The sequence below is a fragment of the Podarcis melisellensis genome (genome assembly GCF_964234715.1).
Source record: "Podarcis melisellensis genome assembly, chromosome: 11".
NCBI lineage: Eukaryota > Metazoa > Chordata > Lepidosauria > Squamata > Lacertidae > Podarcis > Podarcis melisellensis.
The window spans coordinates 18,951,129-18,976,321 of record NC_138543.1 but is presented as its reverse complement, the minus strand read 5'-3'; the positions used below and the strand labels follow the sequence as shown (position 1 = coordinate 18,976,321).

The window sequence follows — 25,193 nt, the reverse complement described above, 5'->3', positions numbered from 1 at the left end:
ACTCAGTCAAAGAAGACATGTCCCATCCCTTCCTGGTTGGGACAGGTACATGGGCTACTTTCTCTCTTTCTGTTGCCAGGTGTCGAATAGCTACACCATGGTCAGAAGTGTTAAAACCACAGGCTCCTTCTGTCAAATTTAACGCAGCCCAAAATCTGGCGGAACCCAAAATCGGGGCCATAACTGAGGACTCATTCCAAGGCACAGGGAGGAGGGGTACCCCTCCCAAAGCATCTGTAGGTCACAGAGTGCGAGAGGTCCCGGGTGCAGACCATGCAATTGGTTTGGTTTTGCAGAATAGGCTTCCATTTCTGCGTGTTGCGGGCACCACATTCTCTCATTAGCCTCTGGGTTACCTTAAGTGGTGTGGGTGCGGCGATGGCCAGAAATCAGAAGACTACCATCCCGGCTAAAACCATGTCCCCCACAGCCCTACTTGCATCATTTGGGCACAGGGATATATCTATTTCCTAATACCTTCTTCTTCTAATAAGGAGGGTACCTCCCACAAAGCTATATACAAAGCTACATATTCAAAGGGAAAGAAAAGAAAATGTCCTCTTTTAGTCCACACTGGAATTTTCTCTTGCCGTGCGTAGAGATGCCAGTTTCCCGGGGTGGCACCAGCAGGGTGGTCGTTTGGTGGGCGCCGAGCCGATGCGATAAGGAAAAGCATGAGGCGATGTCTGTAGGGCACTGAGAGATGGTGAGTCGAAGGGGTTGGTGTAGATCAATCGTAGCAGTCCAATCTCATACTGCCTGGGGTTTGCTTCATCCTTCAAATCAGGCCTGCTGTAATATATGCAGTCAGGTGTTGGAGGCCCATCCTCTCCCATAGGTAACCAGGTTAAGAGTCTCAGTAATTTGCAGCTGCAACCGTGGGTGCATGGGCAATATAAGTCAGCTGCTAGGCGCTTCATCATCTCTGCTTGGGATAGAAAAATACGTTCCTTTCATGTCCACCAATGCTGGCACAGCATAAGGAGTGACGCACGTAGTTTCTTGTCCAAAGGTGAACCTGTCAGTTCTCTTTTAGTCAGTGGCAGCCGCCACTACTGCTCACATGCAGGGAGGCAAACCTTGTTCCGTAGTGGTTAATTTTTCAGACAAATAGGCTATGGGTTGGTCATCAACAGGGTCTAACAATTACCTTGATAAAATTACCTTGATAAAAACATATTTTGCCATGTGCAAATGGCTTTTGATACCTACTAGGTCCACAAATCACCATATAGCATATATTCAACACACACAAAAAACGACAATTTGATCCCAACAAAAGACTGCTGGACCTCCAAAGGGCCCCATTACCCCATTAATGCCTTCTGTTTCTTCAGCCAATTCCCATCCCTGTACTCTGCTGCCCTCAGGACCAAAGGCGCTACACCCACTTTATCGCTATATGATCTTATATCCTGAAGCTCCCTTTTGTACTGTCCTTTTGTCCACTTCACCTCCTTTTCTTAAGTCCTTTCTAAATTATTCAATCCCAACATCATCATTATTATTTTTTTCCCTTCTCATCCTCTCTCTCTCTCTCTCTCTCTCTCTGTGCGTGTGTGTGTGACACTGACACAAAGATGAAGTACATTAACAAGGTAACACAGGTGATGATCTGGCATCTGAAATCATTCACACAAACAGAAAGCTTAAAAACACACAAAAAAGCATACCAGATGCTGGCTCTCTTCTCCAGGGTTAAATGTGATTGTAGCATATACACACAAACTGCAAGCAGAAATTAAATCACAAAAGAATGAGATCCTCTTGGAAGGTAACATATTACCGTGATTACCCTTCCTTTGCCTTTTAAGATATGCTTCTGTTTTAAATTCTTTCTGCAGAATATTTACTGTGAAAGGGTGTTCTGTTGGGCTGCATTTGAAAGTTGATTGAACTTTTGAATAAACTGTAGGACAGTCCTTCCCAGTTTTCCCTATTATTATCTATTATTTATCTGCAAATAATTTAATCCTTGATATCCATATTCATGTACTTAATTGACTTGGGACAGTGGTTCAGTTAAATTAGGGTACAGCAATAGGTTAAGTTCTGCCTGCTGTATGGCTCAATTTTCTTATAAAAAACATCTGATAACAGTTTGACAGGGTGCAACTCAACTTTTAACACCAATTTTTTTTCTTCGTTTCTATTCAATTCAATCCTATATATATATCAGATGGGGGGGTCGGGGGGGTTGAGATAGAAGGTACCAAGACACTGTTTGGGGGGAAAGGTTCCTGCTTTTTCCTTTTCATTATGTGAAACTAAATATCTGACCTAGAGCACTAGGAACATTTTAGAGAACACCACGTAGAAGGCTATGACAGCATACAAGCAGCCCTGATAAGAAGTGCCTGATAACTTCCATATTTGAAACCACAAAGAAAGGCACAAACCACAAACAAACGAATACAGGCAGTGGGGCCTCTTGCTTGGTGTTATTTACTTTATGAATTAAGTCCCAGTTTCTCAATACACACACTTGCTATTCACCCCAACACTCTTCCTACATGGATTCACACATTCATGAATTCAGTTGGGCCAGTGTTCACATCATCCTGTTTTACTTAGCATTTTGGTTTGAAAACCCAAGTTCCACTTTCTCTGCACTTCCTGCAAGATTGTATAGTTGAAGGAAAGGGCCTCTAATAGAGCTTTTGTTTGCTTTTGAAGCTTTAGAAATTATTAACACAAAAATATTGGGTCGGATCTACCCACTAGTCCTCTAGTGGGGGGGGGGTAATTGTATCAATAAGCATTGAGGTATTTGTCTATCAACATCTTGATTCTGCTGTCACTAATGCATTTGACAACTTTGGAGGTTCAATCAACACGAAGAGCTTCAGTATCTCCTTTTCTCATATAAGATGTTTGTTTTGGAACACTTTCCACAGCCAAATGTGAACAGGGAAATAAAAGTTATTTTGCCTAAGACCTCTTCTGGCATGTACACTCAGAGCCATCTCAATTTTCAATTAATAGATGTCCAAGGAGTATCTTTCATGGGAGGGACATACTAAAAAAAAGCACAAACAACATTCCAGGTCCCTACTCTTGCTGTTAATTTATGGATGGTTAGCTGTCCAGCCAGTCAAAAAGAGGGCTGTTCCATAATATATTATATTCTTAGTTCTTAATTCAGAATTCTTTAAAAGCTGGTTTTACTCATGAAAACCTCAACCAAGAATCTTAGTGTGGATCACTCCACATATCCATGTAGGACTGTGACTAAGGTGTGTTGCTGGTCACACAGCCTCTAACTATTCGGCTTTTACTATATTTAGTAAATTCTCTCTGAATAAAAAGAATTTACTTTCTCAATAATAGCATATTATTGCTCATATAATTAGCTGTATTAATTACTCTCAATAATAGCATATGAATATATTAATTTCAGTGATACTTATCAGCATAAAACACTCAATTGTCTTTACAACCCATTACCCAACCTTTCTCCTGTTCCAACATTCTCACTTCTCTACCCTCTACCTCTCACCTTTTCTACTTCCCTCTACCTTCTCCGACAGACCACTACTTCACCTTCTGCATACAATTGTTCATCCCTTTTACAAATAAAAATATTATACGCATTTCAAAAATATAAAGGTAGTGCAAAAATCAATTTTGGTTGAATTTAAATATTGCTATGCAATATTTGGTAATTTGTAATTTTCCTTAGTGTTCTCTGGCCCCATTTTAACCTGGTTTCCAGACTCCACCAAGGGCTGCATAGCGTCTTTGTTTCTGTGTTAAACACAAACACTGCAAGGGGGATGATTTACTGCTTTGTCCCCGTAACCCTCTTACTTCTCTTCTCATCTATCTGAACATGGGATGGGGGAGTTAAAACCCCATCCCTTTTGACAACACTACCTTTTTCCATACATTTGTACATTTTTACTTTTGATCAACATTTAACAAGCGGTTTCTAAATCCACCAGGGTACCTTATGCAACAGAGTCAATAAGAAACAATCTTATTAACAAAAACATCTTAACATACCAGGTAGCTCAAAGCACAGTGAATTGATGACATTCAAATTCTGAAACCAGTACATGATTATATTAGTAATTGAAACCTTCCCACCTTTATCATGAAAATATAAAATTTGACATCATTAACAACTCATGTCACATTTAATGTTAAAGACCAAATAATCCTACCCTTTTTTAAAAAAAATACTTGTACTCTGCAAGATTCTAGGTGTTTTAAGGTCTGTTTCCCAACCCCCTAAGACGCAGTACAGTAGATGTGGCAGAATTGAGAACCCCTTCATGCAGGGTTCTATTCCTGCCTCTGCAGAGCACATATCCTTTTTTTTTTTTCCTGGACCCCACGTGTTGGCAATACAATACAAGCCAACTGGACGCACCTATGCTGGTTACTGCCAGAATACAGAAAGGAGCTTACAAGGGTTTTCAACAGTAGCTTGACATTTCCAATTGTCCCCAAAATAAAACACTGTGTGGGTTGGTTTCCTTTTTTTCTCTCTCTCTTCCTTAAACCCTGGGACACTTCACCACCTAACGTTGTTTCTCACTCAGTCACCTTTCTCCGCGTCCTGTTAGTGGCCTAGACGGACTCATGTTGCTAAGAACCGCACCTTACAAGGACCACACATTGCTTCGTCAGCGGCTCTGAGCCTCGACGTCTCATCCACTCAAAACATTCACTGGAGTGTCCCCATACACAAATAAATACACATACATACAAACCCCATACACATACAAACCCCATGCATCTCCCCAATCCCCTTTACCCACAAACTTCCCAAGACCGGTGGCACTTTACTGCTCTTCTACCGGCAAACCAGCGGCACACTACTGCTCTCTACTGGCTAAACCCAGCGGCACTTTACTGCTCCTACTGGGCGGGGCTGATCAAACCCCTGACTCCCACAAAACAAGCTGTGGAGCCTACCTTTCCCCTGGGTACCCTTCTCCCATGCAGCTGCTGTCTTTCTTCCGTCTCTGCTGCGTCTCCACTCAGGTACGGGGTGGGGGGCTCCCCCTAGAAAATGTAGGGTGCGCGCTTGGAGCCACCAACGCCGACCGAGCTGTTCGCTGAGCAGTGACGCCCCGGTCCTTCGTCCTTGTCCTCAGAGAACGCAGATTCCCAGCCAACGCACCAAGAAATGTAGCCTTATTAGAGTTCACCGATTGGGTCTGCGTTGCTCCGGGACAGGAGGAAGGAAGTCAAAATGACACCGAGGTTGTTTCAAAGAAAGAGTTTATTCTGCTCTCCGGATAGCAGAAGGCACTTGCGTGGTGAGTCCACAGCAAGTACAAAGAAATGACAGGTTTCATGCAGTTTATATATCCTCCAGGCACCCTCTCCCTCCTCCCCAATGGGGGTTATGCAATAACTTCCGTACATTGTTTATGTGTGTTGCCTATCTACAAATGTTGGCTGGAAGTAATGGAATCCAACATCTCAAAAACTGATGCATTTAATAAAATTACCAATCCAGAAAGAAATATTTTATATAATATATCCTTTCTTTTGCTGCAAACTAGTGCATTCACCCCTTAGAGACAAAGAAAGTTCGGTTTCATCCTGTCTGCTGAATACAAGCAGTTCTCTCTTGCTCGTCCACAAGAGGATTATGTTCCACATGCCCATGTTTACTTTTTTACTTTGATTTGTCACTTATTCTAGAAAATAGGCTTGTCTATGTTCCAGGTCCAGTTTGCAATAATTAAAGCTAATTAAAAGGTTTGCAACAGAGCCTGCAAAATGACATGATCTAATGATCATGACTTGTTCACTCAGATACCAAAATTGGCAGCGCTCTTCTTAAATATTTTGTAAAATTATTGCAAAAATAAAAAAAGTAGAATATTTCTTAAAGTATTTTTATTGTGTTTGTTAGATTAGCTAATATCTATAAATACTGCTGTGCATACATCAAAGGGTAAGATTAGATTAATCCCACCTAAACTAAACATCCCATCAAAGAGGATAGTGAATCCTAGACACAGCCATGAAAGAGTTGCAACTATCCTGAGTGCATTTGCTTATGCTTCTCCTTTCTCTTCCCCCAGCCTCAGAAAATATCTTTTTAAAATCCCCTCTGGCATTGCCGCTCATGTTCTAACTGAAGATGAAGCTTTCAGTCAAGGAGACAGAGTATTTAGACGCTGAGGAGCTGATCCTAATCCCTTCCTGCTTTCTTCCATGTAACTCCATTGTGTAAGCAGGGTAGTGCTAGAGTTTCATCCTTATTGCAGATTAATTTCTGACAATGGTGACTGCTGTCATCAGTTGCAGCAATGACAATTACAGCATTGTTAACTTTCTTGGCTGGAACTTTTTCCTCACATGCCTTGACTCATTTGAGGCCTGTTTGTCTCCCCCCCCCCCCAAGTTCTCCAAATAGATGATATCTAGCATTTTCACATGGTTTCTGTGCATGTGTGAATGACCAGGCCTTCAGCCTTCAGCCAACCAGGTTTGGCATTGCAGCTGCTTTTCAATAGGATTTTGGCTCACATCTGTGATGGTCCTGCACCATTTTAATTTACCCCAAATGCAATTCCTCAGCCTATATTTCTGTAACATAGAGAGAACCCAGCCTAATTGATCTATGGAATCCACACGTTTCATGATCTGTAGGCTGGAGAGATCTGTCAAGTGATTTAATTAATCTATAAGTTAGGACTTTCCGGTTTGAACAAATTAAGATAGATGGCCCGTGGCCATCACAGATGAAGGCCAAGCCCGGCTTCCACTCCAAAGCAGTACTGCCCCCTCTCAAATGTTATCCAATGGGTGTGGGGAGCAAGGAGGGTGATGAGTGGTGGTGTTGCTGCTGTAACAGCAGCAGAAGAGAAAAATCCTGCAGTCAGGTTTTGTAGTCCAACATCTGGAGGGCATAATATTTGCTACCCTTGTTCTAGTCTGACTTCAAGTTTATCTTTATGTACAGTACAGTTAAGGTGTGCATTTGGTTTGAACAGGTAACTTTCTGACAACCCTTTGAGGTGCATTACGCTAAGAGACTGGCTGAAGGTCACCCAGTGAGCTTTCTCGGTCCCACTCTGCTCACCCTCTAAGCTCATGAGCATTCACATTTGAACCTACCTCATTGTTAGACTTTGGTATTTTCTGTTATCTGCTGTGAACCCCTTTCTGTGCCTCCCTTCTCTTTTCAGACAAATTCCTCCCAAAATAATTCAGAGAGAGGTGGGTAAGCAAATCGCTTCCTCTGAAAATTTCAAAACTACCCTTGCAGGCATGCACACACCCATCTGCACCTATCTGAAATTTAAATTGACCCCTTAGACACAATCCATTTGTTGTAACACAGTTAAAATGAACTTCCATAGTGAACATACGATACAATTTCAGATTTGACTGACTGAAAGTAAACCAGTATTCGTGTTTGAATGATGATACTGAAAAACAATTAATGTTGCCTTGCGTATTTCTAATGTGCATCATGTTATTGGTGCTTTGAAAATAAGAAACAGAAGCAAGGCTATAACAGATATTGGATTATCTCAGAACACACATTAATATTTGGTATAGCAAGAATAATATGAGACAGAGAAAAATCAGAAACAGCAGCTCTGTTCAATTGATTCCAGGAAACAGCCATAACTAATAGCTGCAATACAAATGCTTATGTCCCCCAAACCAAAAGATGTTATAAATCCTTAGAGCCTAAGATTGAATAACTCACTGGCTTTGGGAAGAATCACTTTACAGATGTTAATGTTGCCTAGTCTGTGAAACATCCTCTGAGGGACTCCATTACCTCCCATGGTTACTTGTTCTGCTGTTAACTTATCATGAGAATAGTCGGCAGTAGAACAAATTACAAAGGGAAGCCCATCAATCAGGGATAGCTGTGATTAAAACCAAGCCTATAGAATCCACCATTTTCAATGGTGTACTATAACTTCCTTATTTATAGTCCAATAGAGTCCAATTTCAGGCAACCACAGACAAACTTATACCTGGATTCGAAAGGTGGTTAGATCTTAAATTCTAGCACCTTTTTGTAGTCAGTAAAGACTGAGTAGATCTGTGAAGAGTTTTATGAGTGTCAAAACGATGTTCTCTCTCCTAGTTGATGACCAAACAGAGGCATAGCTTGGTACATTTATTACTGGAAGGCAACATCATCAGTCCATGGTCAGTCACAATAGATAATAAGGCTAAAAGCTCTGTCTAGGTGCTCCCTTCTGATGCACCTTACTATATTCCAAGTTTATTTATTTTTTATAATAATATTTATTAAAAGTTTTCAACAGTAAAAAGCATACAAAGTTACATATAGTTTTCCAATATCCACAGTTCATTCTCCTCCTTGGACTTCCTCACGACTCTCGTTCCTGCATTCTGAACTCATAAATTTTACCAGCAAATTATTAACTTGTTTCAATTCTAATAGTACAATTTTCCAATATTAAATCTCTAACTTTAGAAAATTTAAACCACAATTCTAGAATCTTATTTTTAAAGTGATATTTATCCAAAATTTGTCTTTTCTTTTATTGGCATTTAAGTTCTTATTCCTTTTAGCTAGTTTGTTGGTACCATGTTATTGCAAATCTTACATCTTTCTTAACATTCATACAATTTATAATGTTTTTGTAAATAGTCCTTAAATTTCTTCCAATCCTCCTCCACCAGTTCTTCTCCCAGGTCTCGGATTCTGCCAGTCATTTCCGCCAGTTCCATATAGTCCATCAGTTGCATCTGCCATTCTTCCAGTGTGGGCAAGTCTTGAGTTTTCCAGTATTTAGCAATGAGTATCCTTGCTGCTGTTGTAAAAAAAGTTCGCTCTTTCTTTTGCACCCTCTGGCCGACAATGCCCAGAAGAAAGGCCTCTGGTTTCTTAGAAAAGGTATACTTAAATATCTTTTTCAACTCATTATATATCATATCCCAGAAAGCCTTCACTCTAGGGCAGGTCCACCAGAGGTGAAAGAATGTTCCTTCAGTTTCTTTACATTTCCAACATTTATTATCTGGCAAATGGTATATCTTTGCAAGCTTGACTGGGGTCATGTACCACCTGTATATCATTTTCATAATGTTTTCTTTCAAGGCATTACATGCCGTAAATCTCAAACTGGTGGACTATATTCCAAGTTTAGCTCCTCTCTCACAATGGAATGTCATTCATGATGGTGGATGGGAAAGATGGCACTTCCAAGATGGAGTCTATGGGATACCAGCCACCATCTTTGCCACTGAAGGTGGCATAAGTTGTAAATCTGTGGAGATGATCAAAAGGATGTCCAGTCTTGGATTCAGTGCTAAGTTTTCTTTTAGATGACCATGCTGCAAATTTATTTCCCCTCCCTTCAATTTTCTCCTCCAGATCAGGCCTTCACAACATGATCCACCAAACTAATTCCATCAGACAAGTTTTGGGGCCTGTCCATTGTTTGACAGCTCTCTTGTGGTGTTTATTCTTCTGTTTTGTTTCATAGCCTCCGGAAGGCCCAGTGGACTCGCAGATGCGGCACTGTGAGCTGTGCTTGGCTTCCGAGATTTCAACAAGTTGCACAGACCTGCTGAAAAACAATGCAGTTTTTAAGAAAGCTGGGCTTTAAAAGACTGGAGCCCCAAAGCTGCGAGATAGTGTCTAAATATAAATCCAAATATTTTTGATGCTTTCTCTTACATTCAGTGTAGGACAAAATAACCAGATTATGATCTAAATATTGTCATACACAATAGCTGCAGGTATGGCTATATGAATAGCAATTTTACAGCAATATATATTCACTTCCAGCTATTCTTGCCTGAGCCTTATGAATAAAGGCTAACCTTGGAGCCTATCATGACAAAAGTATCTAAACAACACAGGCATTGGAAAGAGGCATAAGTACAATAGCCAGAGTTGCATTTTACATTGGAGGGAAATTGGGGGGGGGGGGAGACAGGCGAAATTTATTTTTGGTTTATGCACTGGGACTCTTGATGGCATATTGTGATTATTTTTCCACACTCGCACCTGATCCCAACATTTCCTAAGCAGGAGTTACGTACTCAAAAGTAGCATATAATTGAAATAACTTGTACGCTGAATGTGATGTGAATGTTTTGAGTTAAGCTAGACAGGACCAGGTGGGCAACCATTTCCATTCCTTTACTCTGATGTAGACATTAATTTTCCTTATGGTGTAGGGTTTCAGTCAAGAATGTTTATATTTTCAGCAGGTAAAGATGCCCCTCCTTCTTCAAGCTTTCAGGGAGAGGAGAGTCACAGTGGGCATCGAGAGCAATCTGTTTTTGCTGTGGCTGCTTTGTAGTTTTCTATGAGGAAGTGGAGGCAATAGGAAAGATTGCCTGTACATACATATTTTCTCCAACCAACAGCTCCTCCATCTTGTCTTGAGCAAGTTTCCATTTCTTTGCTTTCATCTAGGGATGGGCAAATCTTTCAGTTTAAACGAGAAATCCTAGATTGCTCCTTTTCCACAAAGGTTTCTTTTGTTAAAAAAATAGTTTGCAAAAATATTCAAGACATTTTGAGTGCCTTCCTCTTAATTCACTCCTTTATAAGAAATTATTCCTAATGCACTTCTGCATGTTATTTACACTAATACGCAACTTTTGTGTACACTTTACCTTTGGCATGCTTTTTCGTACACAACTTTTTGGTTGGAGATAGCTCAAGAAGTGTGAGTTATGTAGGGTTCATATTAACATGAAAACTGAATTAATTTCTCCCCCTTCCATACTCTCATTCAGTCTAAAACCTGCCCCATACTTGTTCAGCACTTCTTAGACTCAGAAAATGGGGAAAAGGCAAAGATCTGCATAGGCTATTAGCATAGCTGTGACATTTCAATGGAGACGTCCACATGGTAGGTTCATGTAGATGTTGGGAAGCATGATGGAGAATAGTTAATTTAATTTGTACAAAGAAACAAGAGCATTACCTTGCTGATATGTACCATAGATTAGCTATCATGGTATCATTAGCTAACAAAAATATTGTGACTTTAGACTCACTTAGTGATTCTTCAGTTTTGTCTAGTACTACTTCAAATCAACATCAAAGGTAAGTATATTTTCTTTGGTTTGAGACCTTGTAACATAGATCACTGTATCATCTTAAAGGACTTCTAAATTATGAAAGAAAACCCATCTTTCCTCTCCTCCCACCTCCCTATCCCAACCCATAAATCTGCCATGCCCTTTAAGCGATAGTACTGCTTGCACAGTTTGTTATTCAGTACAGAGTCAATATTTGACTAATTCATTGAGAAGTGTCTCTCAGAATTATTATTTCAAATTCAGGTCAAATATATCTTGTTTCCACTAAATCAAGACAAAAAAATATTTTATGTGGATATACAAAAGATTTGGTTGCAATTTTTATGGGGTATGATTGTTTTTTTCCACCCATAATTTCCAGATGAGGAATCTTGAAATATCATAATAAAGTCATTATTTCCAGTCCAGTGTCCTTATATGCTGTGGAAGGACATTCAACATACATAAATTTCTGAATAAATTATTGAAATCTACTATCTGCATCATTGCGGAAATAGCAGAGCCACTGATTTCTGGATTTATTGCCTTTATTGCCTTTAACGTAAGTCATCAAAAAAGCTGATGAACCAAAGCAGGTCTGGGGAATCTGTGGCTGTCCAGGTATTATTGGACTGCAACTCTTATCATCCCTGAGCATTACCAAAAAAGAGGGCAGAAATAAGGCAACATATTCAAACTTCTATTAACACACAAAAACAGAATAACCAATAGACACCATACTGATTCCCAAAAGTGATCCCCAAAGTCAACACAAGAACAATTTCATTACCCATGGGCAGCAGCGAGCTCACAGCATAACTTCACCAGGCTCCATGTTTGTTTGCTTATTACAATTGTATTCTACCTTCCCTCCAAAGATCAGAAGGGGGCATCCATGTTTTTCTTCCTCTCCATTTTCATCCTCACATGAGGCAGGTAAGGCTGAGTGACTGACTTGCCCAAAGTCACCCAGTAAGTTTCATCCCTGAGTAGGGATTTGAAGTCTGGTATCCCAAGTCATAGCCCAACACCATCACACCACACCACACTGCTCCTTGAGCATGAATATTAACTGAAAGGCTAAAGAGTCAGTGGTAGAGCAGATGAGGACACTGGGGCCTGCTTTAAACCATGTTCAGCAAGGTTGGGAAAGCCTTGGCTTGGCTTCCTCTTCAACCTTCTCTTGTACTTCATGCAGCTGATTGTAGCTCTTGTCGCTCGTTTGTGCATATGAGCATAATATTCCTTGACTCTAAAAGCAGAGGCTAAAAGATATGTTTTGACTTTCACAAATAGCAGCGAGGCATAATATATTGGTTCATTTTACACAAAAGGCTTACATCTCGCTTTATAGCCCCTCAAAGTGGCTTGCAAAAGATTCTCAAAACAAAAGTCCCGTTCGAATCAAGTAGTGCAAGAACAGAAATTAGCCAATGTCCTTGTGTAACCAGAATTATCCAGGTAATGTTTCCTGAACTTGACCTTGTCATCCAGCTCTGGTTTCCTACCGCACAGCAGCTCCCACCAAATTCCTCTGGGGCTAGTGAGTGGGACAAAGAATCAACTGGATCTCACTCAGCTGGTGATGAAAGCAGCCACCTCTTGCTAGTAGTTGCCTGGTGGCAGTTCCAACCCAAATCCATTGAAGCAAGGAAGGGAGGCTGAGAGGTTGGTTCTCACTCAGCCTGCAAGGTATCTCTATCAGGAGATGCTCACTTGAATTGGTCCCAGCTGCTACAGCACAGAACAGATTTCTGAAATATTTCTTGCCCACAGCAAAACAATATATGCTTGGCTTTCTTAAGCACAAACGTTTCCGTGTAATGCTGCAGTCAATTTCCTTTTCGACAATTGATTTTATTATACCCTATAGTTGGGCACCTACGGTGAATTTAAAGATTATCAGCAATATGTATTCTTGGAAGCAAAAAACTCCTGCAGTCTTAGAAGCAGTTCTGCTGGCTCTTCCTGTAACTGCAGTTCAAAATTTAATATCCCCAGATTAAAGAAAGCATCTCTGTGCATTTCAAATGCTGAGAGAAGCAAAATTTTTGTAATGAACAAATAAATGATAAACATTACAATGAAGCTCATAAAAGGCCCAATATGTCTATCTACAGCGCACAGCTTAATAGAAAATTGGGCTGAACTAATTGGAATACCTTGTTCTGGAAGATCTCTCCCCCCCCCCCCCCATTTATATTTATGCTAGTTTTTATCCTAAAAACAACCTAGCCTATTCTCTGCCTCCATTTATACAGAGTAAGTACCTTTGAATGTGGATCAGCAGCAGAAAGATATTTGAATCCCCCTTTCCCAGCATTCAAGTAGATAAATTGCTCCACTTTAACCCCTCCATTGACAAGCAGCCATTCAAACAATGGATTTTTAGACAAGCACAGGGAGAGCTAAGACAACCACATCAATGTCCCTTTCCTTGGGCTCATGCGCAGATATCTGCATGGACAAAAGATGAAGAGCTGAATGCCAGATATAATTTGACTGCTCGGGGAAATGCAGTGAGTAAGCTAAAACAGGTGATTTTACTTCTTAATTTCTTGAGTGGCAAAGGGCTAATTTACACACATATTTTGCACATTAGGTGCAGACAACTGTATCCCACATGTTCAGTGCTTGCAAACATACTGTGATGCGCATGCAATTAAGAAGCCAGTAGTCAGTAGTGTGCTTCCACCTGGTATGGCATTTTAACCAGATCCATGCTTTATGGTTGGCTGTGCCTTTGTTGGTTGTTTAGTTGCACCACTTTGTAAAGAATTGGCAGGATCCAGACTGTGAATGCATTGGGAGGAAGGGTGGAAATTGCCTTCCTCTGTGGCCACATGGTCTAAACAACCAGTTTCCCACATGGTTAGATCTGTGTCAGATAGTAACAATATAGGAACCTGCAGAATTTCTGCCAACTAGAATTAAACTGGTGTAAATTGCTGATCACCGAAGAATTGATGCTTTTGAATTATGGTGCTGGAGGAGACTCTTGAGAGTCCCATGGACTGCAAGAAGATCAAACCTATCCATTCTTAAGGAAAGCAGCCCTGAGTGCTCACTGGAAGGACAGATCGTGAAGCTGAGGCTCCAAAACTTTGGCCACCTCATGAGAAGAGAAGACTCCCTGGAAAAGACCCTGATGTTAGGAAAGATTGAGGGCACAAGGAGAAGGGAACGACAGAGGACGAGATGGTTGGACAGTGTTCTCGAAGCTACAAACATGAGTCTGACCAAACTGCAGGAGGCAGTGGAAGACAGGAGTGCCTGGCGTGCTCTGGTCCATGGGGTCATGAAGAGTCGGACACGACTAAATGACTAAACAACAACAACAAATTGCCCCTATTCCAAACTCTGTTCAGGATCAGGGCAGAGGGCAGGCATCTGTTGCAGCACTGTAAACCTGAACCATAGAGCAGAGGTTTCAAAACAATTCCTGAATAGTATAGCAGAAAGTATAGACATGGCAGAAAACGTATAAGGGTGTGGGTGGCACTGTTGTCTAAACCACTGAGCCTCTTGGGCCTGCTGACTGGAAGCTTGGCAGTTCAAATCTGCACGATGGAGTGATTGCTCTGTCCCAGCTTCTGCCAACCTAGTAGTTTGAAAGCACACCAGTGCAAGTAGATAAATAGGTACTGCTGTGGTGGGAAGATAAACGGCATTTCAGTGCGCTCTGGTTTCTGTCACGGTGTTCCATTGAGCCAGAAGCAGTTTAGTCATGCTTGCCACATGACCCGGAAAGTTGTCTGTGAACAAACGCTGGCTCCTTCAGCCTGAAGCGAGATGAGCGCTGCAACCCCATAGTTGGCTTTGACTGGATGTAACTGTCCAGGAGTCCTTTACCTTTTTGCCTTAAGGGAAAGGTTTCTGCATCTACCAGCAAAAAAAATTAACAAATTTTGACACAATATCGTTCTATGACCTCACTAAATGGCATAAATCTGATTGTGTGACCTGGCTCCATTGAAAAATACTGGCTGCATTCAAATTCCAATGTTGTGGAATGACATTGGATGGCCTCTTGTGTTTGATCTGTTATGGCTGTTTCACACAAGAGAGAGGCAGAAAAATGAAAATGAAGGCTCATTTGGGACTATACATTTCCTTCGGACACATTTGTAACCTGGGGGAGCTACAAACATAAGCAGCCTTTCTCTCCTTCCACACTCTTATCCGTTTGTTATGTCTCTTATCCTTCCAGTTTTCTCAGCTGACTCCTTTCAGTTCCCATTCTTGTGTTACAGAATAGAATTTGAGGAATGCATGTTGGGTCCTAATGCCCTACTGTTTCATTATCGCCTATCCTCCTTCCCCCACAGCTGCTGACTGCCCTTTAGCAGGGTTGACCTAATTATACCTCCAGACACACTGCCCAGACTTGTGCCCCGGGGAGGTCACTTTGGTGCTGCTAATGCAGACGTTTGACTTCACCCCTGGAGGCATACTCCATTGTCTCTTGAGACAGACAGATGCCAACAATGAGATTTTAAGAATAAAAATAAAACACAGTGATTTTAATAATTGCCTTCAAAAATCGAGGAGGATTCATCCACCATTCCTTATAATTTAGTCAGTAAATCAAGCATTTGCATCCTCATTTAATCCATAACATGCTGCTAGTTGCCCAGTAATTGCAGTTCATTAACAGGCAGAAGGCAAGACAAAAATGCAGGCATACATTTTGATATATTTTATTATTATTATTCTTTTGGTTCCCATTCTCTGGAACCAAATGAAAAGGGCAAAACCATCACATAACTGCCTTATTTCATGATAACAAATCTATCTGATGATGTTTCTACACCATTTATTACTTGATACTTTACAATTAAAAGCTTTCTTTCTGGCTCAAATATTTTTTAGTTGTTTGTGGATTGGTTAAAGGTACTTTTGCAACAGCCTTTAATGACATTTCCAGAGCAGTTTACAAGAAAGAATGGAAAGTTAAGATGTAAACACAAACTAACAATAATAAACTAAAATGCATTAATGTATTTAAGTTGTGTGTTTTTAGGAACTGTCTAAGCCCCTCTAAAAATAGGACAGAACATATATAGTAAAAGCATTATAGGGAGTAAAGGTGAACCAATGTCTCCTCCAAAAGCCACCCATTTATTATGCTCTCTGGTTCTAAGTGTATTGGTTAAGTGAGCAATTATTTTTCATTGTGTCCTGACAAAAGATCAGGGACTGCATAGAATCATAAGAATGGTTTACTAATGGATGATCTATGACACATTCAGGTGAACATGACATGTTAATTCCCCAGAAGGCGAAATGATCCCATAACCCAAATGTATTGGTGACACACATATTTATAAACATGTCCCCTGTTTTCATCACTTTTCATTCACTTGGATCACTTGGCTGCTCTGCTAAAGTTCAATTGATATTGTCAAGGTATTTTAATTTACTCTAAAATGGTTTCTCTGCCCACAGCTTTTTATGCTATAATGGCCCATTAAAAATTCAAAACTGAAATATGCTCCTCTACGGATTGTTACCTTCCTTCCTCTCACCCTGGTTTTTGCAATTCAGAGACATTCATCCTCCGGACTGAACCAATACCTTTTCCTTTAGCATATATATTTTTAAAGGATATGGAAACTTTGCAGCATTAAAAATTACTGGAATTTAGGAGCAGAATTTTTACTGCCCTTCCTCTGAAAGCCTGAAAGCTGAAATTGGATAATTGCTATCACTGCACATCCTTTTTTCCCTTCTAGCTTTTGATCTTGACAAACCCTCTCCCTAATTTCCACATTAAGCACATAAAAAAGGAAGTATCCTGGTGCTCAGATTATCAGAAAATAGTTAGGGGCACCCTTAATGAAATTTACAAGCTCCCATTTTATCCAAAGCAATGGAGAGAGAGAGAGAGAGAGAGAGAGAGAGAGAGAGAGAGAGAGAGAGAGAGAGAGAGAGAGAGAGACCTACCTACATGATCCTGACACAAAAACCATGCACAAACTCTATGCAATAGAATGAAATATATTTAGCCCTCTCCCCCCATCTCCCTCCCCCCCTCTCTCCCCACTTTCCACCTTCTGCAGATTCAGGACTGTCCCTGGAAAATAGGGACACTTGGAGGGTCTGAAATCATACAGTATATATTTTTTTTCTACTCAGCCTACTATTTTCCCATTCTGCATAATATGAAAATTCATTCCTTGTGACCTTTGGTTGCTCATCCACACCAGTTTCTGGGTAGCTTTTGGGCTCGGTTCAAAATGCTCCCTATTACTTTAAAAAAAGGTAAAGGTAAAGGACTCCTGGATAGTTAAATCCAGTCAAAGGCAACTATGGGGTTGTGCTTTCAGGCTGACGAATCCAGCGTTTGTCCACAGGCAGCTTTCCAGGTCATGTGGCCAGCATGACTAAACCGCTTCTGGCACAATGGAACACTGTGATGGAAGCCAGAGTGCATAGAAATGCTATTTACCTTCCTGCCACAGTGGTACCTATTTATCTACTTGCACTGGTGTGCTTTCGAACTGCTAGGCTGGGACAAAGCAACTGGAGCTCATCCCATTATGCGGATGTGAACCACCGACCTTCTGATCGGCAAACCCAAGAGGCTCAGTGGTTTAGACCACAGTGCCACCCGCGTCCCTTTAGCCCTCTAAAATCTGCATCTTACTAAGTTATCACAGAAGGTATGGGGACATGGATTTCTCTTGCAATTCCACTGTGTTTTACTCAGAGAGGACCATTGAAATTAATAGACTTCAGTTAGTCATGTCTGTTAATTTTGTTGTTGTTGTTTAGTCGTTTAGCCGTGTCCGACTCTTCATGACCTAATGGACCAGAGCATGCCAGGCACTCCTGTCTTCCACTGCCTCCCGCAATTTGGGCAAACTCATGTTGGTAGCTTCGAGAACACTACTCCAGCTATTACTAGCATTCAGCAAAGCCACAAACCACAGTTCTCTCTAGTTGATCACAGTACAGCCATATGAATTACAACTGCTGAACAAACTTCCAATGATTGGAATTATAATAGCCTTGTTAACATGACCAAGCAGAAGATACTGAATGCATGGAGAAGGACAGGGAAGGAACCCTGTCCCATCTTCCAGCATCTGAAAGTTCAGTCATGTAGAAGATGGAGCAAACACTCTCTTTGCTGGTCTAGAGGACATGACCTGAATGAATGGACTCAAGAAAAGTCACTGTTGCCCCTTTATCACTCTTTCATGCATTCCTGAAAAGGAATGACTATTCTTCAAGTCTGCATGAGATACCACCCAGATAGTTAGTTTCTGGGAACACAGAACAATATATCTCAATGAGAAGCCAGAGGAGACAGTCTTTTCCTTTCCTTACTACAGCATATTGGAAATTGACAGGCTGAAGGGCAGAATGGCACATTCCTAATGTGTCAACTGTGTATGAGGGATGGTAGCGGAATATGAGTTTATGGATTGAACTAGAGAAAAGTGGAATTTGCTGACCCGAACCACTTCATTGTTGAGTGTTGTGAAATTCCCTTGTCACCCATTTGTTATGCTTGTGTTTGTCGATGAAGTGCAGTGGTTTATAGCTTGCACTGAACCACACGTAAGGTTTGTTGGATTTCAGCGGAAATCAAACTACATATTTCCTTCCTATAAGATTCAGCATACCTCTACTCCAATTATTAGGGCTGTGATATGTGGAGTATAGAGAGCATTGTGGCATCTGATCAGAGAAATTAAATACCATACCCTGGACTTTAGCCCAGGCTAACTCCGCACAACCTTTAGGACCGGTTGTTGCAGTTCGCACAGTGCATTCACCATGTCCAGGATCAAGTTCCATCACTATGTTTGTTTGACATGCCTGCAAAGATTTTGACAGATCACGAGCCACTGGAAACTACCTTTACAAACCCCATAAGAGCCCAGCAACATTGGAATGAGTTGTTATTCAACTACAAAAGTATGACGTATAGGTAAGAAATTGCTGGCCCTGTTAGGGACTCCAGCTGAGCAATAAAGTCACTGTTCCCCATGATTAAGTGATGATATATCAGGTGGAAGAGGACAAAGGGAGATGGTCATCTCAGGTGGCAGATCCTGGGGAGATGACAGGGCAACTCTCTAGCCATTCCTCTTGAGCCCCCTGGCCATACCCATCTGTTGGGAGGATATATCTGTGAGTGCCACACAGTCTCTGCCCTTTGCCACCTAAATTAGCATGTCTCACTTGGGCATGGTAAATGGAGCTCTTCAGTTGCCAGTGTTGGAGTAAGATTCATCTGCCAGATGTGCTTATTTGGAATGGGGAGGGTGCCACCTTGCCCTCCACTTTGGCCAGCATAGGTCCTATCATGCCCCAGGCTGATGAGTTGGGTTCCAGATCAAGAACGTGGGTGTTCTATATTCATGTAACCTTTAAGAAAGCCACATCCTCTCTCGCCCATATCTCTCTCACAGTTTGACTGCCTCTGTGTCAACCACACGCTAGACTATGTTACAACTGGAACAATTGTTGCTGTTTTGAACACTTGGTACATTCACTTGCCTCTGGAGCCCAAGGACAGGCTGTCTGGGAACTACATGTGTATGTGTGTTACCAGAATCCACAGAGGCAGTTGCCTTATGCTAATTGGCCCAACTACCTTGGTATTGTCTACACTGACTAGCAGAACCTGCAGGAGTTCCAGCCCTATCTTGAGATGCCAGGTCCTCAATCTGCAACTTTTTGATTGCAGAACAGTTACTCTGCTCTCTTCTCCACATAAACATGGCACCACTCCACCCTAAATGTTGTGACTGGCTCTTTTACCATTGCCACTTCTCTATAGTTGAATCCAATAATAATCCTCCACTCTCAAGTTCATCCATTTAATATATAATGTAGTTACTTATAAGAAAATGACTACAATACAGGTTTGCCTGTCCATCTTGGTTGTAGGTCCTATAACTGATTCCAGCTACAAAAGCTGAGACTGCTGAACAGACTCTTGGGTTTTTTTTTTTAATTTGGGAGGGTTTGTTGCTCTAATTGATATTAATTTTTGTAACTTTATTTTTAGATCTTACTATGATTCATGTGACAATTGTTCAATTTGGTTGTGTACTTTGTAATGTGTTTTATGTATTGTTTATGGCTGCTTTTGTTATATTTGTAATTATGTAATGTTTTCATGTTGTAAGCCTCCTTGAGCATGGTTTGAACTATGAGAAGGTGGCCTGCAAATAAAAGGATGTATGTATGTTAAATGAGAAATAAACAAAAAAAATCAGTGGTGGCGGCAAGCTTCAACTAAAATCCTTAAGTCGCATGGGGCTAACGTTTAAGCATTTTTTGAAAGAAATGGTTGGTTTGCACTAAGAAGGTACTGTTTATTTCTGCCTGCACAGTCACCCTTCATGTGGTTTTCAAAACTGGCCTCAGTTGCTGAATGGGTTATTCTTCCACCATTCATAAAGCAACATTGAATTCTGCATTCTTCCTTGAACTCTGGAACCCAGACTTGGCTAGAGACATCACTCAAACAACAATGCTGAGTGAATCTGAAAGGTTTTGAGTTTGATTCTAATTGCTGTGTGCAAAACTGGAACTCATACTGACAATGTGACAAAGCAAATGTGTCACTTCCCGTGCAATATTTACATTAAGTAAATACAAGCTTTTCATTTACGGAACTAATCTGCACATGCTCCCCACCATGCTGTTTCGTGCCCAGTAACATCTTTGAAAGGATTGGGAGGCAACATACTGTACTGGAAGGCTCCAAATTCTGCTTTATTGCTTTGGGGAAAAGAAGGAAATTGTTGATGTGACCCTTGCTTAGGGCCTTTGCAGATGATTAAAAATCTGGCATTCTACGATTTGCATTAGTGCAGCTCCACTTTCTAGAAGGAGGTGTGGCCCTTCTGCAAGGGTAAGCCATGAAGTTCTTTCTGATCCTCCAATTGTACCTATTTTCCGAGGACATTCCCAGATTTACAAAAGCCATCCCAGTTTCTGATTTAATCCCAGAATATCCCGCTTTTCCTTAGGCCACCCCTATCTTCACCTGAGAAATGTTGGAGTGGAGACCTCTATTGTTATCAGAGAAATGTTGGAGGGTATGAAATAGGATTTCCCTATTTTCAACAGAGAAATATTGGAGGGTGTGCTATTTGGGGTGTTGTGAGAAGGAGATATGCGTTCTAGAACCACAGTAGGTGAAAAGATGGCATTCAAAGAGCAAGGTTATTCTTATTCTTATTTAAGTGGCCACTATGTGGTTGGGATGCGGGTGGCGCTGTGGGTTAAACCACAGAGCCTAGGACTTGCCGATCAGAAGGTTGGTGGTTCGAATCCCCGTGATGGGGTGAGCTCCCGTTGCTCGGTCCCAGCTCCAGCCAACCTAGCAGTTCGAAAGCACGTCAAAGTGCAAGTAGATAAATAGGTACCGCTCTGGCGGGAAGGTAAACAGCGTTTCCATGCGCTGCTCTGGTTTGCCAGAAGTGGCTTAGTCATGCTGGCCACATGACCTGGAAGCTGTACGCCGGCTCCCTCAGCCAATAAAGTGAGATGAGCGCCGCAACCCCAGAGTCGGCCACGACTGGACCTAATGGTCAGGGGTCCCTTTACCTTTACTTTATGTCGTTGGGCAATGCAACTGTAATTGTGATTTTAACATTTGCTCTGTATTGCAAGCCACCTTGTAATAAATACTGAAGTCATAGAAAGAACCTAAGTAAATAAATACAAGGGCAGCCTTGGTGGCTACAACTTCTGATTGTTATAAAAAACAAAAACCCTGATGAGCTATGCTTTTCTTTGGATGTGTATTTGTAGGCATATGGTGTGTGTATATCCAGCTTATATCCAGCGATGTCTATGCTACCCATATATAACAAAATATGAGTAAGAGTGTACAAAGGATTGGAGAGTTTGGGGTTGAAGACGGAATGGTGTAGCAGGAATTTTCAATCTCATCATAAAGAGGTGATATTCTTCATCGCTATGTCTTCTCCTACAACTTACATTTCAACCAGAACCTACAATCACAATAGATAATAATAATAATAATAATAATAATAATAATAATAATAATAATAATAATATCTTTATTGTCATTGCCCCCTCTCGGGGACAATGAAATTACTTGGCTGCTCCATCCACCCAGGTAGGGCACTCCACACAAAATCAAAACAACTATAAAAACACTAATTAAAACAACACAGTATAATACAGCAAGGAAGATTAGATGACTTTCAAAGTCCAGGGTTCCCATTCAGGGCCGAGATCACTCTGGAGAAGAAGCTGTTCTTAAGACGGCTCGTTCTTGTCTTCATCGTCCTGTATCTCCGTCCCGATGGCAGGAGCTCGAAGAGACAGTGACCAGGATGTGATGGATCTTTAACTATGTCCAGTGCCTTCCTATGGCACCTTGTGGCACCTAACTAAGGGGAATATTGCATTTCTCTAACAAAATATGGCAGCCCGGACATTGGGATACATGGACAGTCTCCCCAGAAGAAGAAAAACTACTTGAAGATGTCTGTGTTGCTAATCTCAAACTAGGAGTAACAATTAGGCTTGTATAGCATATGGGGAGGATCTGAGATCTTGGGAACAGAACAATATAAAGGGGGTCTTCAGTTTCATCTTTCATCTACCAATGGAGGAGGCTGTGCATGTGAGGGGCATATGAGGAAAACATGAGGAATTATAAAATCATTTACCTCTTTATCTAGCAGTATGTTCGGTTTCCTTTTTCTGGAAGATAAATCTTTCAGAAATGTTGCTACCAAACGTGTCAACCACAGCTGTCAGAAGATGCACTGCCGAGATGTGTAAATGAGATCTCTCTTTCATTTCTATGGTAACCTCTCTGTGTGAATAGAATTCATAGACTCCAAATATCTTGGCTGGTCTTTTGTAGGCTGATCTGCCAACAAAAAGGTGTGGAAACAATAATGCAAGATGTGCAAAATGTAGCAAATGGAATGTGTCAGTCAAAAGTAGCTAATCGTCTAAAATTTACATCTATTCTCCAAGTTGTGAACAAAAGAATAATGCAGTTTCAAGCTTACATAAGAAGCTTAACTCTTGAGGAACCTTGACATATTTGGTCAAAATTCAGATTATATATATATATATAGAGAGAGAGAGAGAGAGAGAGAGAGATAAAAAGAGTGATTTGTATGTCAGTGGGAGGAACATTTTAAGAATGGTCTCCGGAGCATCTGTTATCTCTGGCTAGCTCACAGGTTCTGTACACAAAATGGTTGCAATATATTACAAGGCGCTATAAAAATAGGTATGTATGCCAATAGCACAAATCCTTTTGCCTAAAAAAATGTGCCTGTTTGTCTTATGTGGAGAACATTGCTATAGTTAATATGACACACAGAAAGATAATACTAATAATGAATTATCTTAAAATACCACACTTTTTGCTTTCTACACATTCAAGATGGGCCTCAGAACCCCAGCAGTGAACCCAACCAGCACTGAAGTTCAATATTTTGCACCTTCTCACTAAATTAAGAAACAGTAGCTTGTGTGTTTGTGCTGTCATTAAACTACAAAGCAGTGAGGGAGCTAGTGCTGTACCAAATCACCTCCATTTTTTCAGAACTTTTCCTTTCCCTGAAAGCCTCTTTCTCAAAGTGCTTAATAATTTCTTTCTAATTTTGGTGGCTTCAGATTCCGGCTTACCTTATTCGTTGCAATGTGGCTATGGGTGGTGTATGCGCTTTTCTTTCCGTCAAACACTTCACCAGCAACATAAACCTCTTTTGGTGGCTTACAATAAATGCAGTCTAAAACCATTATTGAAAATGCAAGATTAAGAATGTGCACTTTTAGGGGATTGTCAAGGGGGTTTTGGACAATTTAGGAAGGAGGGGAGGCGAAGAGAGGAAGAAAGAAGAGTGCTTTCCATAGCCACATATCCTGGGTTTAGTTGAGAAAAACAGATAGTATGATAGTTGCCCATTCAACCTTCTCTGAGCTATAGCAACAGTAATACAGACAGCAGCTTTATCATGTTATAGCGTTTGCACTAGTTAATGAAGCATCATCGCAAACTATCAGTATAAGTGACAAAGCTAGCCCTGGGATATTAGGGTTTCTCTCATGTCGTTTCCTTCTTGCTCTGTAAGTTTTACAAAACGACTAGTGAAAAGTCTGTGAAATGTCTTGGGTACATCAACTGGTGTGAAGGGAGGCCTCCAGGCCCTTTTCCCATCACTCCTGTTTCATTTTCTCCAGGAGTTTTCTCTCCCACTAAATCTGTATTTCTTCTACCCCATGTCTGGATGCAAGACTGGCTTAGCAGGAATCCATTAAAAGAATAAAAAAATAAACACATCCCTTCCATACTGGGCAAACATTTCTGCCACAGCAGATCTAGGGGGTTGTGAGCTTCTTTCATACTAGGAATGGGAAATATGTTTGGTTAAGTTCACATTTAAATGCTAATTTACTTAATTTGCACTGGGCTCATCCGGACTTCCATTTGTGCAGTGGTTTGAAGGCACAGATCCAGGTAGATCCAGGCACAATCCGGGTAGAAGCAGGGAGTTTTTTTGGGGGGGGAGTTGTTTTGCCCCATTGAGAAAACGCACTGCTGAATCGGAACAAATGTCAATTAGTTTTCCTGCATTTTTGTATTTGTTCCATTTCAGCACCCAAAGCATGGACCTGTGCCTACAAATTGCAGCACTAATGGAAGTGTGGATGAACCCATTCCTGAAAGAATATGCAACCTGAAAGCCAAATTTTGCAGTGCAGTACTCCAGCCAGGGCTAAAATGTGCATTTAAATGAATACATTGCTGAGAGTAACATACAAAATGCATTACATTCATTGAAACCCCTTGCCCAAACATGTAAAAAAACAAAATGTATTAAGCCGTATATATTAGGAGAAATTTGCACTAAAACACTGATCAATTTCACAATATATATTTTTTGCGCTTCAAGACCCCCAAGCCACCCCAGGAGAATAAAGACACAAGGACACAGAATTTGGGTCAATGTTAATGGGCAAAATTTAGGCCACAACTTTATTGGTTACAGAATGTGAGCGGTAATCGCTTAGGCATTGGCATCAGCAGACTATATCTGACTCCTGCCTGCCTTGCAGGGAGTCTGGTAAGGGTAAACCACCAGTAGCAGGAGCCCTGCCCATGTGGATCAACTCGAGCCCCCCTGGTTTCCCGCTGGGGTCGTGGCATGGCCCTAGCCCCT

The 25,193-nt window shown here is 41.1% G+C and overlaps 1 long non-coding RNA gene across 1 annotated transcript in view; it reads right to left on the bottom strand.

Annotated features, from left to right (window-relative positions):
* Nucleotides 1–9,098: 9,098 nt before the first annotated feature.
* LOC309380707 overlaps nucleotides 9,099–25,193 on the bottom strand; it is a 30,601-nt gene continuing 14,506 nt past the window's right edge. Inside the window, exons 3-4 of the long non-coding RNA XR_014173059.1 lie at nucleotides 22,680–22,885; nucleotides 9,099–9,533 (exon numbers count right to left, since the gene is read on the bottom strand). This is a non-coding gene — a long non-coding RNA (uncharacterized lncRNA). The remainder of the gene's footprint in view (nucleotides 9,534–22,679; nucleotides 22,886–25,193) is intronic.